Source organism: Chinchilla lanigera, unplaced genomic scaffold (genome assembly GCF_000276665.1).
Source record: "Chinchilla lanigera isolate Chin_1 unplaced genomic scaffold, ChiLan1.0 scaffold00010, whole genome shotgun sequence".
Lineage (NCBI taxonomy): Eukaryota > Metazoa > Chordata > Mammalia > Rodentia > Chinchillidae > Chinchilla > Chinchilla lanigera.
In genome coordinates, this window is record NW_004955411.1 from 11,878,616 (window position 1) to 11,899,462 (window position 20,847).

A 20,847-nucleotide genomic window follows, 5' to 3' on the forward strand; every position below is an offset into this window, starting at 1 on the left:
ATCCCAGTTGCCCTTTACCCTTGAGTGCTTTCCTGTCATTTCACAATGTCTATCATATCTTCTAGTTTAAATTAACTCTTTCAGGTTTTACAGCAATGACTTAATAAAAGCCTTTTAGAGGAATTGACAAAGAAGAAAACACTAAATATGTGTTTTCTTTTATTTTTTAATTTGAAAGAGACAAAAAAGCCCTGTAAAAATTATACATAATTTCAAACAAGATGATAGGAAATTAACAACAGTTATTATATTACATATTGTTATCTTCAAAGTAGTTGCTCAGATTACCATGTACAGGCATGCAAAATTTATCGAACAATATAAGCACTAACTGTTTCTTTCAATGAACTAATATAAATTAGTAGAACAATTATCTTAGCTATCTTGTATATATATATTATATATATATATGTATATACATATCTTTTTTCCATCCTTCTTTTCTCTTTTCCCCTCTCCCAGTTGTTCTTTCCTTTTGAGCAGTTTCTATCTGGGAAACAACTCAAATGTCCATCAACTGAAGAATGGCTAAAAAAGGTGTAGTCTTTTTATACCATGGGGTGCTACTCAGCTATAAAGAAAGATTAAACTCGAGACTTTTATAGGTAAATGAATGCAACTAGAGACCATGCCCATGAGTGAAATAAATCAGAATCACATGTGTAAACATTGCATTCTCTCCCTAGTGTAAGAAACTGAAAGAGTAAATAAGATCCAAAAGGTACAATAGATATTGTGAAAGGGAAAGAAACTGTACTTTATTATTTAGAACCCAGAAAGACAAAAGAGAATTCAGAATTTTCTCTTGGGTGAAAGGAGGTATTCTTTATCCCTTGAGAACCAAAAATTTCTCAGGAAGCTAAATTAGGCAGAGCACGGCAAACTTCCTGTCAAATTCTCCCTAACCTGCAAACGAAAGGACTTCAGGAGAGTATCTAACTTAGCCTGGTGGTCAGTCTTGTGCTTCACAAATTCAAAACCCTTTAGAATCCTAGTGAATTATAAAAATGAGGAAAGACATGGAGGGCACAGAAGGAGAGGTGGGAACTCTGACAAACAGGTCTAGCACCTAACGGATAACTAGCAGTCAGCCAAAGGCAGATTCCAGGAAAGAGTTTTTAGGGAGATGGAAGAACTGTAAGTTGATGCCCAAGGCAGGTGGGAGCTTGACATCTTCTGGGGATGCAAGAAAAAGAGCAGAAGGAAGGTGAACAGGAAACCAAGATGGGGAATCCAGGGATAATGTGTGTCTTCTGCTGTACGGAGTGGAATACAACAATGGATAAATTAACATCATTCTCAAATTCCTTCTGCTTTCACACTACATTTCTTTTTTTCCTCAGCTTTATTCACATTTAATTAGCAAATAAAAGTTGTAAATATTTACGGTATTAAATGCCGTATTTTCATATACGTATGCATTGTGAAATGATTACCATAAGCAAATTATTTTACACACTCATTACCTCATATAGCTATTTTTCCTTTCTTTTGTTATTTTTTAGGGTTGTGGTGAGAACGCTTCAGATCTATCTGAAAGCAAGATTCAAGAATACAGTACAGCAAGTTCATTAGATCTCCAGAGCATATTTATTCAGAATATAGGGACCCACTTAACCTTTGACAAATGCCTCCCTGTTTTTTAGTTCTCATAAGTGTCATTCTTTTTTCTATCTCAATGCATTTGACTTTTTAAGGTTCTGCATATAAATGTGATAACACAGTATTTAACTTTCTATGCCTGGCTTATTTCTCTTGACACGATGTCCACCATGTTCATCAGTGTTGTTGCAAATGGAAGAGTTTTACTCTTTTTTATGGCTTAGTAACACTCTCTTGCTTATATACAGTACAGCTTCCGTATCCCTTTGTCAGTTGATGAATACTTAGGTTATTTCCATACCTTGGCTGTTGTGGATAATGCTGAAATGAAACTGGGAAAGCCTATGTCTTTTCAAGATAGCGATTTTCATTCTTTTGGATATATGCTCAGAAATGGGATTGCTGGATCATGAGGTAGCTCTTTATTGAATATTTTGAGGAGTCGCTATGATAATTTTTATAATGGGGCTGTACTAATTCCCAGCAACAGCCCACCAGGGCTCACCTTTCTTTGCTTCCTTTCCAAGTGTGTTATTGCTCATCATTTTGTATAACAACTGTCCTGACAAATGCGAGGTGATAGCCTACTGTGAGTTTGGTTTGTATTTCTCTAATTAGTGATGGTGAGAATTTTATATATATACATACATATATATATATATATATATGTATATATATCTGTTGGCCATTTTTATGTCTTCTTTTTGGGAAATGTCTATAATATTTTTTGACACTTTTTCTGGCACTGGTACAAGTTTCATATGGCCTTATAAAAGTTGTTGCGGGGCTGGGGATTTAGCTCAGCAGCACAGTGCCTGCCTGGCAAGTGCGAAGTCGTGAGTTCAATTCCCGGTACCGGGGGGGGGGGGAAGAAATATCTTTGCCTTTGGGGCTGGGGATTTATCTCAGCGGCACAGCGCCTGCCTGGCAACCACAAGGACATGAGTTCGGTTCCCGGTACTGGCAAAAAAAGAAACCAAAACTTGTTGGAAGTGTGTTCCCTCTGTTTCAATATTTTAGAAGAGTTTCAGGATTGGCATTGGTTTTCCCTAAAATGTTAATAGAATTTACCATGACATCTGGTCCTTGGCTTTTCAGTGAAAGGAGGTTTTGACCTTTGCTTCAATTTCCTTACTCATTGTTCTGTAGAGATTCTTATTTCTTCATGTTTCAGTCTTGGTAGCTTGCATATTTCTAGGAATCTTTTCATGTCTTCTAGGTTATCCAATTTGCTAGTATATAATTTTTCATAGTAGCCTCTTGAAATCTTTTTGTTTGTTTGTTTCTTTGCTATCAGTTATGAGGTTTCCTCTTTCATTATGGTTTTATTTATTTAAGTTTTTTCTCTCTGTCTCATTGCTGGTTACTTTAGCTAAAGATTTATGAACTTTGTCTATTTTTCAAAAACTAGTTCTTGGTTTAGTTCATATTTTCAGCTCCACTTTTTTCTCTAATCTCTATTATTTTCTTCTGCTAATTTTGGATTTCTTATATAAGAGAAACCATATACTATGTTCTTCTGTTTCTAGTTTATTTCACTTAGCATTGTGATCTAAAGAACTATCTGTTTTCCTATAAATGGCTGGAATTCATCTTTCTTATGACTGAGTAGTACTCCATTGTGTATATGTCACATGATATTTATCTGCTCATCTATTGATGAGCATATTAGCCATGGCCTTTCTTTTTAAATGTTGGCTACATTTCTTGCCTTCCATAAGTTTTGATTTTACAGTTATTTTTTGGGAAGCAGCCCTTATCTCTTCCTTTATGATACACTTTTTTCCAACTATATATGATGAAGGTTCATGTAATCAACTTTTTACCACTCGTCAATTAAATAGCTTCAAAAATTCATGTTTTTTGAAGCTGCCTAGCATAGAAGTTTAAACTATGTGTAAGGTTTCCCACCAATGACATTCACTCTGCCCCCACATGTCTTGTTTACCTTACCTGTTTTCTCCTCCTCTACTGCTTTTATGAATCAATCCTTTAAAAGTCTATGGTGAAACTACTTTAAATCTATATTAGTATTCTATTTAAATGTTGGCCTAGACATGCAAAATGATGACAGTAATGTCACGATATCTGTCTGGATTATTGTCAAAGAAGTAATTAGATTAATTTTTTAAAACTTTATTTGCTATCTGTAAAAAATCAGATGAAGTAGAACTAACCTAAAAATAGAACTGTATTTTGTTCAGCCTTATAATCATGACCAAAGTACCCCTTTGAACATGAAGTTCATAATTTCTTCTATCCTCTCTACTTACCAGTCTTTCTTAGTCTTCAGGACATGACTCTAATCCCAGGACCTTTGTAAATCTTTCCTACTACCTTAACACCTAGTGCTGTGATATCTCCTCCAAACTCCAAGTTCAAACATTCTTTTGAAAATACTTAGTGAACAGAAATTTACTAAATGTCATGTTGCTATGAGGCAGATTGGCATTCTTGTCTTTCCGGAGCACACAGTCAACTAAAATAGATTATATGAAGGAAATTTGGAAGGTACTATGAGAAATGATAAAGGAAGAACATTTTAGTATGGCAGATCCCAGAAGGTCGCCTTGAAGAGATAGCATTTTAAATTGTGACTGGATTGATAAGTAGAATGAAGTGGGAGGGGAAGAGGAGCTGTGAGTTCCAGTCATAGGGAACAGTGTGGCTTCTGATGTCCTGAAACTGGTAAGAACTTGGAGCTTTCTGAGAATAGAGAAAAGGATGTCTAGAGTGGGACAGGTGAGGGAGAGAGCACTAAGAGATGAGGCCTAGGGGAAATGCAAGGCCACATTATTCAGGGCTAAAAGGCTACATGAAGGATGTTGAAATTATCTTTGAAAGTAATAGGAGACCTTTAACTGACTTCAAGCATGGCTGTGCCAGAGTAGACGTGGACTTTCTGAAAAAATCTCTTTGACTAGTGGGAGAAGAAAAGATTTAAGGAAGCAAAGGAAAATGAAGGAAAGCCATTTAGGGGCCATTTCTACACTATTCCAAGTACCAGGTAGGAAACAATAGCTATAGAGAAATATGTAGGCAGATGTGAGATGTAACTGATTATCTATTATCTGCATGAATCATTTGGTACTTATGGAATATTGTCCTAAAATGTAAAACTTTTTCTGTCTTTTGGCCACTTCCACCTTCTTTTCTTGAAGATAGGAACTGTGGTTATATCTTTTCATATCTCATGGTGACTTGAACATACAAGACACTCTGTGAAGACATATGGGTTGATTAAACAATATATAAGGTGTATTGGTAAGATTTGTACTGCTGGGATAAAACTCCTGACATATGCACTTTAAAGGAAGAAAGGTTTATTTTGGCTCACAGTTCCAGAAGTTTCAATCAATGGTCTGAGGCAGAATACCATGGCAGAAGACCATAGTGGAGGAAAGCTGTTAATCATAGGAAGATGAGAGCAAGAAAAAAGCTGAAGAGGAAGAGACCAAGGACCAGACATAATTCCTGTGCTTATGTCTCCATAACTTACTTATTCAGACACAGCCAGAAGTGTGGTTTATCAGTCTCCTTGGATTTTCTCAAGCCTATTAAGTTGACAATCAAAATTAATTACTACAAACAGATTAGAAAATGCAGACACAACTGAAAACACATTAAGCCACCTTATCTTTGACAAAGGGGCCAACATGTTCAATGGAAGGAAGATAACCTCTTTAATAAATGGTGCTGAAAAAACTGGCTGTCTCCATGCCAAAGACTAAAACTAGACCCATGTCTATCACCATGCACTAAACTAGGTCAAAATGGATCAAAGATCTAAATATTAAAACAGAAACACTAAATCTACTGGAAGAGAAAATAGATAGAAATCTTGAAGACATAGGTTTAGGCAGAGAGTTCATGAACAAACCCCAAACTGCATGGGAAATATTTCAAAAAATCAACAACTGGTATCTCATCTTATTAAAAAGGTTTTGTGCAGCAAAAGAAATCACCAACAGTGAGAAGACAATCCACAGAATGGGAAAAAATTAGCCAATTGTTCTTCAGACACAGGACTTCTACCTAGAACATATAAAGAATTGAAAAAATTAGATCCCCCAAATTCAAAGACCTGATCAAAAACTGGTCATCTGACATGAATACACACTTCTCAGATGAAGAAATACAAATGGCAAATAAATATATGAAAAAATGTTCACTACCACTGGTCATTTGAGAAATTCAAATTAAAACAACACTGAGATTGCATCTCACCCCAGAAAGAATTGCCATCATCAAGAAATTAACCAATAACAAATGCTGGAGGGACTGGGCAGAAAAGGAACACTTCTCCACTGCTGGTGGGAGTGTAGTCTGGTACAACCACTGTGGAAATCAGTGTGGAGATGCCTCATAAAACTAAGATTGGAAGTTCCATCTGACATAGCTATTCCCCTTCTGGGTATCTTTCCAGAAAAGTTAAAAATATCATACTGCAGTGATATATGTGCCCCCATGTATATAGCAGCACAATTTGTCATAACTAAATCTTGGGAACAACCCAAATGCCTCTCAACTGAGGAATGGATAAAAAAGATGTGGTCTTTTTATACAATGGAGTACTCAGTTGTAAAGAAGGATAAACTTGAGACTTTTTTAAGTAAATGGATGAAATTTGAAACCATACTCATAAATGAAATAAATCAGACTCACAGGTGTAAACATCATATTGTTTCCCTGGTATGAGAAACTGAAAGAATAAATATGGTCCAAAATGTACAATAGATATTGTGAAATGGGAAAATATTCTTCAAAAGGAAGAATCATGGTGATTCTTGGGTGAAAGGGGAAAGGACAGTAGGGAAAAGGGAAAAAATTCAAGTCAGTTATACTATGAGTGTCTCCTAGTTTATTAAAAAGGAAGGTTTGTGCTAATATCAATTTGAAAAGTTTTCATGCCCTTATCTTGTACCCTGAGCAACTACTTTAAAGATAACAACATGTAATGTATTAACTATTATTATTCTCTTGTTATTTTATTATAAACTTTTGTTTTACCTTTTTTCATAAAATAAAAAACGAAAACAAAAGCAAAGATTAATCAACACAGAAGGGAAGACTTGATATTTCTGTTATTACTGCTGCCTGATTTCTTTTAAATCTAAGCTCTATTTCTTTTAGGATTCTTTAGTCTCTTTTTTTCTTGTGACTCTATCCCTATCCTCACTTGTCCCTCTTTTGGTTGTTTTTAAAAATATAGCTCAGGAGAAAGGGAAGTTGAATTAAACATTGCAGCAGCTAAAGAGATCAATATTATTTTGCTTTTAAAAAATATACGTATTTTAATTCTAGGAATAAAGAATGCCTTCCTTTTTAGGAACTCTAGGAAACCCAAAGAAGAACACTACATCAAAAGTAAAACACAGACCACCTTCCATTTGTTCCATGTTTCTTTTCTGCTGTAAGAGAAGACATGAATTATGGCCTGAAAGTTGTCACAGCAAAAGTACTTTCTGGGGCAGGGTTTCCTGGAATGAGCAACTTCTATTGTAGTATATATTTAGCGCAACTATGAGACACAGATTTGGCAGATTATACCAAAAGTTCTCCAAAACATTCTTTCCAAAAGATTTTCTCTGCCTGCTAGGCTTTTGGGCTTCTAGAGTCCTCCAGTCAAGCCTTCTCTGAACTAAAGCTGTGAGCAAGTTAGAACACAAACACTCCACAGTATCCTGGTGCTTGCTATGGTCAGTGTGACCTTGATACTATACTCTGATTTTTCATCACTAGAAAAACAGTGTTGTGCTAGATGACATCTAAAGCCTCATTAAGTGCTCACCTTTATTGATTACATTTTAAAAAATCTTGTCGTATGATAATCTAGTGAAATGACATCAGACAATTCAGGTAGTTTTCAGAGGTCCAGGCAAACTTCTGATATTCCTCAGGCATGGGGGATTGCAGGACTCATAGTTGCTCTATCCCCTTACCACTTTCCTCTGGTGTACTTGATCCCACAGACCTTTGCGAGAACAACAAAATCACTCAGATGGTGCTCTGCATCCGTAGTTCTCAGCGATGACAAAGTAGGAATACTCAGGTATAATAAAACCTCTAAGAGGGGAAGGGATTTTAAATATAGACCTATGCAAGCAAAAAGATGAAACAGTTCTTCTTGCAGAGGCTCTTCCTGAAATAAATGAACACATAAGACCCAGAGGGGCAACTGGACTCTGCTATAGTGGAAGGAGTCCGAGCTCCAGGTGGGCATGGCCTTTCTGATCCTTTTATAATCCCTGGCTCCTAGCACAGCCTGGCATATTATAAGCACACTGTCAGTGTTTATTGAATGAGTGAAAAAGTACATTCCAGTGCCAGCGGGGTGGAAGTTCCTTAATGTGCACACATTGCGTACTAAGGATGAGGAACAGTCCCAGCTAGACTTTAAATGTAACACCTTCTCAAAGTGGTTTGGCGAGGGGTGGAGAGTGAGGGGCAGAGAGAAGGGATATCACCATCGGTTTCTCAAAGGCTGTTCCTGGCCTTTGTGTGACCCCAGGGCTCATGCCCCCACGGGGTGGCATGCTGACAGCAGCGTGAGCAAAACGCACCCTTTTCAGTGGGAGTTGTCGAAAACAACGCTCCAAAGCAAAGAAAATGGAATTTGCTGTTTTTCTTCTTATGAATGTCTGGCTGTCTAGAAAATCCCAACACCTTCACTTTGAGCTTTAGCTCTGCCCAGGTGCAACCTGCGCTTTCATCCCCATTAAAATCCACAAAGGGGACTTGTAATGTGCGGCAGAAAGAATATAGGTGTAAGGTGAAATTTACACATCTGGCAAGCTTTTAATGAATAGTTAAAAGGGAAGAGTTACCTGGCAACACCGAATAAGTACAAATTAATCCATTTTAATTTGATGGCAGGAGGGTGGTCCAGATCTTCCATTCTGATGGGACAAAATGAAAAGTAATAATGCTCTAGTGGAGTTTTGGGATTTTGTTTACTTTTAATTTCATACTCATGGCTATGTTTGACAATTGTCCCCCAGGCACAAAAATACAATGAATTCACTCCTTTGTGGGTTTTTATTTGGGGCAGTCACTCTGCTTCATGTGTCCTTACAAAATAGTAGTAAGGTTGGGGAACCAAGTTCTATTTCCCAGTGGAAAGGTTGTGAAGATCTACAAATTCAGTGTTAAATTACTTTTCTGGTGATGGCAGAATTTCAGGCTAGGAACTTTTTTGGTCACTTCCTTGAATTGTGCCCTGTCTACCCAGAAGTCTCATGGAATTCTGACTTTGACCTCCAGATAATTTATACCAAGTTATTAGCAATACAGAGATTCTTGTTTTAACTGAAAAGCTATTTTTTGTTAGATAAGAATTTTGCTATAATCAAGAAAAAGTTCTACTTGATTTGTAAGAAACAATAGTTATAGGCAGAACTAACTTTTTTTGAGCTGAATACACTAACTTTTATTGAGAATGAACTTCACTGGTCTCTATGTTAATGCACCTTAGCTTTTTTAAAAGTTATCATTGGTAATGATAACTAATTCTGGACAGTTGTCATAGTCTGTTGGTCATTGTCATATATCAGGGTATTGGGCAAAATATTCTAACTTGGAAGCCCTGGGTTCTTATTCTAGCTTCTATTCCTTAGTATTTTGAATCTTAACGCAAAATAAGAGAATTATCCATGAAAAGCATAAAATTCCTCTCCAGGTTTAAATCCTATGACTCTATGATTGTGTTTAAACTAAGTTTGGGGAATAATCTTATCTCGGAACACACAGAAGTAAATAAGTGGATATGTATTCCAACAGAGTTGTACTTGTTCAAATGTTCTCTTTTTGGATATTTAAAAAGAAATTCCATTGGTGTTTTCTATCTGTTGGAGGTAGCCTGGAGGTCCTTAACCCCTGACTTGATTCTTCTCTAACTCAGAATACTGCTCAGCTTTGGCTTTTTTGATTCCAAAACCTTCCTGATCAGTCCTGCCTTTTGTACCATGACCCTGACCCCCTTTAAAAGCTTGAGAACTGGACCTGTATATTTGGACAAGACTTGTGGAAAACAACAGTTTTCCAGTACTGACCTGAATTTAACTCTCATGGCTAGAGATCTTTTCCCCATCAGAAAAATGAAACATTTAACATAATTTTTCTAATTCCTCTATTGTTATCATGGTTGAAAAACAAGGATGCTTGCTTCCAGATGTCTTGCTCAGCAGTACCCAGGAACACATGGGAATATTTTGTAGAGGCTGACAGAGTGGGCTGGAGAAAAATAAAAAACAGATGGAGACACATTAACTCTATCTGTTCCTAGTCTATGCTTCCCTAGGGACCCTAGTCATGGTATTTTTCTCCCCAATTGTATCAGTAAACCAATCACAAGCTTGGCAATGAATCATAAGAAACCACTGAGTTGGTCCAAGGGCCCTATGTGTAAAGTTATGTTACATTGTGTACTGCCTGATTTGGGCAGTAGTCAGTTTTAATTACCTCTAGATACCAGATTTGGCCAGGTTTCAACAGACTCTAACCAGCCACTCCTGCTGTTTCATAATTACAGGAAGAATTAGTATTCAAAGATCCTCTAGGTAAATACACATTAACAAATTATTAGACAGAATTTGAATTCCAAATCTCTATGTGGTCTCCTTTTACGTTGAATGAAAGTGAGTACTACATAAGAGCTTATTTGGTATAAGATTTTACTGAGAGATCAAGTTGATTTCTTGACCTTATTTCTTTGGGTCCATATCTGAGTCTCCTAACCTCACCCTTTTGGATCATTTTCCTTAAATGAGAAGATACATGAAAAGAGAACCGAAGGATGAACCTCAGGCATCCTTTCCTTGGACCTCTGGTCTAGAGACACTATTGAGGAAGGAGGCCTCTACTCTAAACTGGGAGATGGCTCCAGGTATACCATAGGTATATTTTTGGCTGGGTTTTGTACACATAGCACCTAGATGGGGATTCCTATTTGGTGATTTATTGACAGAGTATCTCATAAGAAAAGGAATTAAGAAGTACACTAGGTCAAAGAAGAAAGCTTAGCAAGGAAGTTGTTTAGTCTGGAAACTAGCACCAGCCTGGTTCTATAGGGATGCCCTGGGAAAGTGCAGCGAAGAATTGTGCTCAAAAGGCAAGAAGGGCAGTCTGGTCTTTTGAATCTCTAGCTGGCAGTCAATCATAACCACTGGCTACCCCTTAGGAGGCACAGAAGAATCTCCCACTCCTATTTGGTCAAGGGCAATTGCCTAGAGAAGCAAGCCATTGTGTTTCTTTTGCAGCCAATACTCATAATATCTAGGACCTGGATCCACCAACCTAGTAAAGAACTTCTTCACCTAGCACCAAGAGCATGCGCTATGGGTGTGAAGAGAGAGAGGGAAGTAATTTCAAAGTTACTGTAACAGAAGTAGAAAAGGAGGTTTGCTTTTTTCACTCTTTATACCTAAAGCTCCACTCTTTATATTGGGATGCATTTTTGGCGTATATCAGAGCTTCTCCTTTTTTTACTCTTTTTTTTTTTTTTTTTTTTTTTTGTATGAGGAATTGAGCTGAGCACCTTGTGCTTTGCCAGTCAGGGACTTGTGCCACCAAGCTATACCCCTGGCACAGCTTTTCCATCTTGATGGTAGGGCTTGAACTATCCCCAGGGAATCAGAATCTTGAGCTATTATCCCCTGGGATTGGACGATGTGGTCTGCATTTGGATCCCAAGATCTCTGTATAGAATCTCTCTGATAATAGAGTACTGAATAACACTACACTTTGAAAACTGTCAACTTAGTGTTTAACATGGAGAATGATGATGTCCCTACAAAATCTAGTTACATCGTTTTTATCAGTTGGTAAATTTTAGAGATTTCTTCCATTATTTTAGTGTGGATGCAATAGCAACTTCCTAAAAAGAGGCACTAGGATACTGTGAATATTGCATTACTTCAGGGTCTCTATTTCATAGATTGTTGATATATTTTCTTAGTAACAGACTCCTAGAGCTTAAATATTAGTTCATAAAATTTCTGAATTTCAAAATGAGATTGTAAAGCTCAAAGTTAAATAACTTGTTCAGGTTGTATGACTAATTTGTACAGAGGGACAGGAAGTGGGAGAATCTGGATTTATGCTACTAGCTTTCATTTACCATGCTACTACTCATTGAAGTTGTGTGACTCACTGTTCTTTTCTTATCACTGATGACTATGATAACATTATTTATAACCCATTAGAGAGAGGAAAATTTTTAGTACCTCATTGGAAGAAAGGAATATCCCTCCTCCTTTCTCTTTCTTCAATTCAAGAAGAATATATTATAATCCAGTTGTTTGCTTAAAAATGGTTATACCATGTTTGCTTGTGTGTTAAATGGTTATGTTCTATCATGTCTCAGTTTCTTTGCTTCCTGTTCTCATGAATGAACACCAATAGATTTTGGCTTGGGGTAGTCTAAACATCTCCCTCACTTCCCATGTATACTAGATACTTGTTTCTGATTGTATGTATACATAATGCATCTGGAGAACTGGCAGGGAAAAGAGGTATTTTACTGGTAATTTCAGAAATTCTTAGTCTACTGGTCCAATATTACCAAACAATGTCAAAATCAGCCTAGTGTGATTAAGGTGGATTTCTACCTGATGTACATTACGCTCAAAGTTTAGAAGTTAGTAATGGATACCCTTACCCAGGGTGCATTAAAATGACTAGTGCTGTAACTATTTGTAGATTAATTGAAAGAATGTACAAAGTCACTAAAGCATAATAGATGAAGCCTCATCCTCTTTGGTTAGGAGACACTGAACTCAAGTATGATTTTTCTCCCTTACTAGATGTATGGCCTCAGGCAAAAAAAAAGTCCTACCTTATTTTTGAGGGCAGTAATGATGGATCAAAGGACAAATAGGTCGTCGCGAACTTCACCAACATGTTACTGTGCCTCTTCAGGCTTCACAGTGGAGCAGATGCCAAATTTTTTTCCCTATTCTGTCAAACAATTACTCTCCGGGCAACACTGGCTGCCCAGCAACTGCTTGGCAAGTGTCAGTTATGTCTGATCGAAGAAGTTCATGGATTTTCTGAGTCCACCCTTTTAAGGTAATGGCTGGTTCTTTTTCTCACAATTTGTGAGACAAGAAAAGTTGCGAGTTTCACAAGTCCATCTGGGTTAAATTTGTTTGTGTGGCAATGTCTGATCCATTAATGAGAACCTGGATGTCTGTAGCAGTCTGTGCTATAAGGACTCCAAAATATTCTGTTCAGTGTGACTGTAAAAAAAATGTCATTGAAAATTCTATTTAAAGCTTAGGAGAAAGGGAAATTCCAACAATTCCTCATGTAGATGAATGGCTCTTAAGTTAAATAGTGCCCACAAGAGCCATTAAATCAACACATAGTATGCCTACTGAATGGAACTATATGACCATTTGAAAATTTTTGAGTTATTGAATTACATAAATTATTATATTCAAGTCATTGAAAATGTCTTGAGCAAAAGATTTTCTCTCAAAGCCAAAAACAAAACAAAACAAAAGAAACAGACTTCAAACAATGGTGAAATTATTGCTGGATTTACGTCATCTTTTTCAGTCCAATAAATGTTCTTTAAATAAATCTTTACAAAATCCTCAAACTGCATATCTATAAAAATAATATTAGACTGTAAAAGTGAGACCTACTGAAGTGCTCACTACCTAAAAAATCCATGTTGAAACATACTTCCTTTTATTGTTCAGAATGTTATTATCCAAAGACCTTTGTTTAGGAAAACTTTTAAGAGGCTGCCAAGGACATCATATGCTAAATTTAAATTATATTTAAATTTAAAATTTAATATAATCCATTAAAGTAAATCTGGATTTAGCTTTAATGCAGGAAAATAATTTTTTGCTCTTTTCTCATTTCTTTAGACAAGACAAAGCAGCTCTCAGGTCCTCAGTGCTTGCATTTAATACCGTATTGCTTTCAGATATGTACCTTTCAATGAACTTAATCGAGGAAAGTTTACAGTCCCTGTGACTAGGGTGTTAGTGAACCTGTGCCAGTGCTTGGCCTTTATACACTGAGCTCCAGTCCTCATTTAGCTGTTGGTCTGTCATCACTCAGGAGGGCTGACTGTGTTATACAAGGGGTTTCACGCTTGAAGCCTTCCGTTCCCAGGAGCTGCTGTCTTGACCAGCGGTAGGCACTGGCTATATATTTCACTCTTTTTTCAATATTTTTGGAAAAGATCTCTTTTCAGAAAAAGAAAAGCATGAAGTAAATATAAATAAAAATAAATATATCTGAAAGTAGTATCAGTTCGTGTGTTTACTTAGCTAACATACATCTCTCTGCTGTGCTATTTAAGCTATTTACACATTACCTCACACAATATCTGGCATGTGGTACATATTCCACAGATATTGTTGACTGATAGATTGAATAATGAACAACTATTTACTTGAGGCCATTTAACTAGTTAGGGTAGTGCTAGAAGTCAAAGCTCAAGACTGTTCAACTTCAGCAGAGTGAATTTCCTATTAAATTATAGCTGATAACCTTAATATAAAATTTATTGGGCTTAACATAAGGAAGAAATTAAGAAAGGAAGAGATTAATTTTACATATTCAATAATACATTAAATATCTTTCCTATTCAATTTACATAGCAAATTCGCTGTTGTGTTTATACTTTTTGAGATTGTTCATATTGACACACAGACCAAACTAGAAAATAGAGTACATACATCAGTGATGCTTTTTAAAATTTCTTTATTAAGTATGTTTTAAACTGATACCTTCTGCTCAATAATTCAGAAACTATAAAGAATCAAAAACGTGAGCTATATCTTCTTTGAAAGAATTTATAATATAGTTGAGGAAAAATTCATGCATACCTAAAGGCTAACAGTATAACTAGATATTTTTATCTATAAGACCAAATGGAATACACTGAAAAAGAACAGGAGGTCTACTGACTTTTGACCTCTATTGTCAATGGTATATTATTAGTTTGTTTTCCACTGACATGACCAAGTATCTAAACCTGTGTAGGTTTGGAGATGTAGGTTTGGAGATGTAAGGTACAAACAGCGTGGTACTGGCTCTGGTGAAGGTGCCCCTGGCCGCATCGCATCAGGAAGGTTATCATCACTGCAGGAGCCGTAGGAGGAAGAGGTCATATGGTAGGAGGAAGGTCTCTCATTACTCAGGAGGGCTGACTGTGTTATACAAGGGGTTCCACGCTTGAAGGAGGAAGGAGGTCATACGGTGAAAAAGAAAATCAAATGGAGGAGCAAGCCTTGTTCATTTATAATAACCCTTCTCACAGGCAGTACTGCCACTCAGGGTCCCATGCGAATCACCTTAATCCTTTCTGAGCCGAGCACCCCTAACGACTTAATTACTTTCTCCTAGGCAGCATCTCTCTAAGGTTCCACACCACCTGTCCATCATGACAAAGCCTTCGATATATGACACCTTGGAAGATGTGGTTTTTTAAATGTATTTTATTTTCGTTTATTAGTACATGTGTGTTCTGTGTGATGTTTACATTCCTTGTGGGAAGTTGGTACACACACCTGATACATCTTAGTTCCTTGTTTCATCCCTTTTCCCTCACCTTCTTCACTCCTCAAACCATATCTCGGTCCTCTTCCTTCTCTTTTGGTACACGTTTGCAGTACATAATGTTTACACTTAGACTTTAACTATATCCAAGGAACAGCAGTATGGCAGAAAGCATAACCCAAAGAATGCTATTCAGAGGACAGAATTATGGTACTAGAGACAGAACCCAGGACCTTCGTGCTGGACTATGTTCCCACCTGTTTTTAGTTTGAGACAGGGTAGTACTAAGTTGCGCAGGCTGGGCTTGCATTTTCCACCCTCCTGCTTCAGCCTCTCAGTGTGCTGATACTATACACGCGTGTGCCGCCATGCCTGGACATCATTTTTAATATCATAGTGTTACTAATTAGTTTTTCTTTAACTTTTTGAATTATAGAAAGTGCCAAACATATATTAAAGTATAAAACATATTATCTTGAATTCTTATGAAACCATCACCTTGCTTCAACAATAATTCACTACGGCTATATATCTCTTACCCTTTTTCCCTTACATTACTTTTATAACCAAAAATGTATATGCTGAGGACTTCCTAATTTCTGCCTAAGATGTAAGAAACTGGTTGAAGCATAAGTCCCATTCCTACAGCCAAAAAACAAACAAACAAAAAGCAACAAATAAGCCAAACTCCAAATATACAACTTTTTTGACCCATCAGAAAATTGAGCTCATGGAAGGGATAAGAAACCAACACTTGTGTCTTTAATGCAGATGAAGCTTGCCACTAGTAAAAAGAAATCAGCTAAAGTTTTTAAATTAACAAAGAAAAAATGTAGGCTACATTGTAGGATTCTTTGAGCAGGAAGACATTAAGGGAATTTTCTACTCACAGTTATTCCAACAGAGAGCACAACGTGCTCTTAGAAAAGACTGCCAAAGATCTTGAGGAAATGCCCCTCACAGTACAAGCCTGGGACAGAAAACTGCAGCCACTGCAGGAAAGACACAAAATGTCACCCAGATCCTTCTCTCCTATGGAAAAAAAAAAGACCTTAAAATATGTGTATGTGGGGGAAAGTGTAGCAATTACTGTTACACCTAGGGAACTACTGAAACATCCATTGCAGTTAGAAATATATACACAGAAAAAACAAAAACCAATTTAAAAATCTCCTCTTGGCCTAAAGAAGGGGTGGAAATAAAGTTATAGGCCCAGAACTACAACTGGAAGAGAGACGGGAGCCCTGAAAGAGCCAAAAGTTCCAAGACACGTGGGCACAGTGCCTGGCTAAAACAGACGCTTTATCAGATCACAGAGAAAGCTCTCCACCACCAGGCTAACAAATGTAAGAATCTTTTTCTCTCTCAAGTTTAGTGGAAAGAAACAAACCTAATGGTGAAGCAAAATAGAACAAACAAACAAACAAACAAACACAAGCAAACAACGGTCCTGGTAAACCAACCTCTATCCAAGAGACAAGGTAGCACTTGAAGAATTTTAAACCTGCAGTGAATGTACTGAGGGAAACGGCAACAACAGACCCCAAACCTAATTCCTAACAGATCGTAATAAATACCCCAAGTTGAAGACCAAGCAAAGAATAGTGTGCTCCTCTTCAAGCATAAAAATTATTTATTGCAGTACCTACTAACCTATACGAGATATCTGGTTTTAAACAGAAACTTTACCAGAGATATGAAAAAGCAAGAAAAAGAAGCACATTGCCTGAGCAACCAAAAGAACCATAATAAATGCATAATAAATATAAGACAATCATGTGACACTATACAGACACTGAGACTATCAGAGAATTTAAGAAAACTTTAATAATAAAATATAATAAATGTTTTAAAGTCTATGATGGAGGGGCTGGGGATTTAGCTCAGCGGCAAAAGTGCCTGCCTGGCAAGCACAAGGTCATGAGTTGGGTTCCCGGTACCGGAGAAAAACCAAAAAAAAAAAAAAAAGTCTATGATGGAAAAACTCGGAAATATGCAACTTGGCAGGAAATTTCAGCAAAGAAATGGAAACCATAAACAATAAATAAATGGAAATCCTAAAAGTGAAACATAAGAGTATCAGTGGGAAAAAATGTTAGCCAATTGTTCCTCAGATGAAGGACTAATATCTAGAACACATAAAGAATTGAAAAAAATCAGACACCCTAAATTTGAAAACCCAATCCAAAAATGGGCATCTGGGGTGAATACACACTTTTCAGATGAAGAAATACAAACAGCAAATAAATATATGAAAAATGTTCAACATCACCGGTCATTTGAGAAATGCAAATTAAAACAACACTCGGGTTCCATCTCACTTCAGAAAGTATGGCTATTAACATACTTTCAAATCAACAAATAGCAAATTCTAGAGGGGCTATGAGGAAAGAGGAACACTTCTTTTACTGTTGGTGGAGTGTAGACTGGTGCAACCACTGTGGAGATTAGTGTGGAGATTCCTCAAAGAATGTGGACTAGAGGTCCCATTTGGCCCAGCTATTCCCCTTCTTGGCATCTTCCCAAAAGAATAAAATGCATCATACACAGTGATATATGCACACCCATGTTTACAGCAGCACAGTTTGTAATAGCCAAATCTTGGAAACAACTCAAATGATCATCACCTGTAAATGGATGAAAAAGAGGTGGGGTTTTTTTTTTATATGATGGAGTACTATTCTGCCATAAAGAAGGATAGCTTGAAATATTTATAGGTAAGTGGATGGACCTTGAGACCATACTCTTAAGTGAAATAAATTGGACACACATGTGTAAATGTTGCATTGTCTCTCTGGTGTGAGAAACTGAAAGTATAAATAAGAACCAGAATGTATGACAGAGATTGTAAAATGGGTAGAAACTGTTCAAAAGTGGAGGGGGGGGGGCTGGGGATAGGGAAAGGAAGGGAAAAGGAAAAAATGAGAAAAGAAGGATAAAATGGAAACAAAATTTTGTAAATAAGGAAGGGAAAAGAAGCTGAAGGGAGGGGGAAATGGGAGAAAAGGAATCAAGATATATAATATACAGGTACAAGTTCTCTATGATGAATGTAATGATTATTATATATCTATATGGTATGAATAAACTTAATAAAAAAAGAGACAAAGGATTTCATCTCTGGAACATCTGAGGAACAACTGGCTAACATTCGAGAGGCTCAAAATAGTTGAAGGAGGAATCAGTCAGTGTAAACACAGGTTAGTAGAGATTTCCTGAGCCAAAGCAAAGAGAGGAGTGAAGGAAATAAAACAGACCAGAGCTTTCGAGCCCTGAGGGACTGTTACAGCTCGCTGCTGCTTTGCTTGCTTAATGCTTGCTACCTTCTGCTTCCCTGTTTTGCCATGGACTATTTTTCCTCAGTGATGCCTCTCAGCCATGCTACCATGCCTTGGAGCCAGCCAACTATGGACTGAAACCTCTGCAAACTGTGAGCTAAATTTTTTCTCATTTAACTTTGGGTACCCAATATTTTGTCAGAGCAACAAGAGAAAAGTAACCAAGACAGGGACCATATGAAAAAATTGAATACATGTGCCACTAGAACGTCTAAAGAAGAAGGAGGAGGAGAAGGCAGAGAAGAGGGAGGCGAGAGAGGAAGAGGAGGAGGAGGGGTGGGAGAAGAAAGGGAGCAAAGCAGAAGAAATATTGGAAGAAATCATAGTCTTTTCTAAAATAAGTGACACATGTTATATTCATGTTATATTTCTGCTGCAATTAATTATAATTTCATGGTTTAAAATAATATAAACTCGTCTTCTTAAAGTTCTGGACATACCTTGGGAGCCATTATTTATCCAACTATGTATACTAAAGGAGAAAAGGCTTGGGCTAAGAGCTCAGAGAATGCCAAGCAGGCTAAAAAATCAACAAACCTAGATTCATAGAAATAGCTGAAAACCAAAGACAATAAAAAATATTCAGTGGTTTCACCAATCTACACTCCCACCAATGGTGGAGAAGGGTTCCTTTTTCCCCACAGCCTCTCCAGCATTTGTTATTGGTTGATTTCTTGATGATAGCCATTCTTTCTGGGGTGAGATGCAATCTCAGTGTTGTTTTAGCTTGTATTTCTTGAATGATCAATGATGTTGAACATTTTTTCATGTATTTATTTGCCATTTGTATTTCTTCATCTGAGAAGTGTGTATTCATCTCAGATTCCCATTTACACTGGAAATCAGTGTGGAGATTCCTTAGAAAGCTAGGATTAGAGGTCCCCTTGAATCAGGTGTCCTCCTTCTGGGTATCTTCCTGTAAGAAATAATAACATCATACCACAGCGATATATGTGCACCCATGCTTATAGCAGCACAATTTGTAATAGCTAAATCTTGGGAGCAGCTCAGATGCCCATCAACCGAGGAATGGTTAAAAAAGATTTTTTTAAAAAAAATATATAATGAGATATATAATGGGGTACTACTCAGCCATAAAGAAAGATAAACTGGAGACTTCTATAGGTAAATGGATGCAACTTCAGACCATATTCATAAGTGAAATAAGTCAGACTCATATGTGCAAACACTGTATTGTCTCACTAGTGTGAGAAACTGAATCAGTAAATAAGATCTGAAATGTACACTAGAAATTCTGAATTGGGAAGAAACTGTTAAAAAGAAAAGAGAAACTGTGATGGGGAAAGGGGAAAGGAAGGAAGGGAAAAAGACAAAAATATGTAATATACAAGATAGTTATATAGCCAGTTTCTCTTAGCTCATTAAAAAAGAAATTTTGCGCTATTATTGTATGGACAAGATACGATGCTTATGTTTTCTACTCTGAATAACTACTATGAAGATGAAAATACCCAATTTATCAATTACTGTAACTGTCCTCCTAACTTGTTTTGAAACTCCATTGTTATGTTTATCTTTTTTTCTCTTTAAAATAAAAAAAAAAATCTTGAAACTAGTTAGAGGAAAATGACACATTCCTTCTGGAGAAACACAGGTGACAATTTTAGTAGATTACTTTTAAGAAAACACATAAGCCAGAAAGCAACTGAATGACATACTGACATTTTTAAAATCATGGTGGGAGCTGTCCACCATGAATCTTTACCTAGCTTTTAAATTTTTATTTTATTTTATTTTATTTTTAGTACTGGGAATTTGAACCCAGAGTATTGTACTGAGCTACACTCTGACTTCCCCTCCTTACATTTTTTTTTGAGACAATTTTGCTAATTTGATAAGTTGTCCAAGCTGTACTCAAAGTTGTAATCCCCCTGCCTCAGCCTCGCACAGTATATATTGGGAGAGGGAAATTGAAAGGAAAATAGAGGCCTTTTCTCTCCAGAAACTGAAAGGAAAAACAAAAGCTTTTCATACAAACAGTAACTGAGAAAATTCGTTGCCAGCTGACTTGTACTACAAAAAAAGAAAAAAGTTAAAGGAAATTATCTAGAGAGAAAGAATGTGCCACTAGATAGTAATTTGAAACTACATAAAGAGACCAAGTGCTAAAACTAAAATAAATAAATTAAATTTATAGTTTTTACTTTTGCTTTGTTCTAAAAGATAAATATCTAAAGCAAAGCAGTAGCATATATCTAGTAGTAAAATGTATGACACCAGTTTACAAAAACGAAGGAACTGAAAGTATAAAATTGTAAGGTTCTTATACTAGATATAAAGTAGTGTAAATATTATTTGATGGTAGAATCTATTAATTAAAAATGTGGACCAACACAGAAATAAAGTGGTTCAGTTTCCTGTATGA

General features: G+C 36.6%; 1 long non-coding RNA gene across 1 annotated transcript; it reads right to left on the bottom strand.

Moving 5' to 3' along the window:
* Positions 1 to 8,427: 8,427 nt before the first annotated feature.
* On the bottom strand, positions 8,428 to 12,527 carry LOC102017553. The gene is made up of 3 exons (XR_259932.1): positions 12,437 to 12,527; positions 9,654 to 9,834; positions 8,428 to 8,501 (listed from the first exon to the last, which is right to left on the bottom strand). It is a non-coding gene; the product is annotated as an uncharacterized LOC102017553 (long non-coding RNA).
* Between the last annotated feature and the right edge of the window lie 8,320 nt (positions 12,528 to 20,847).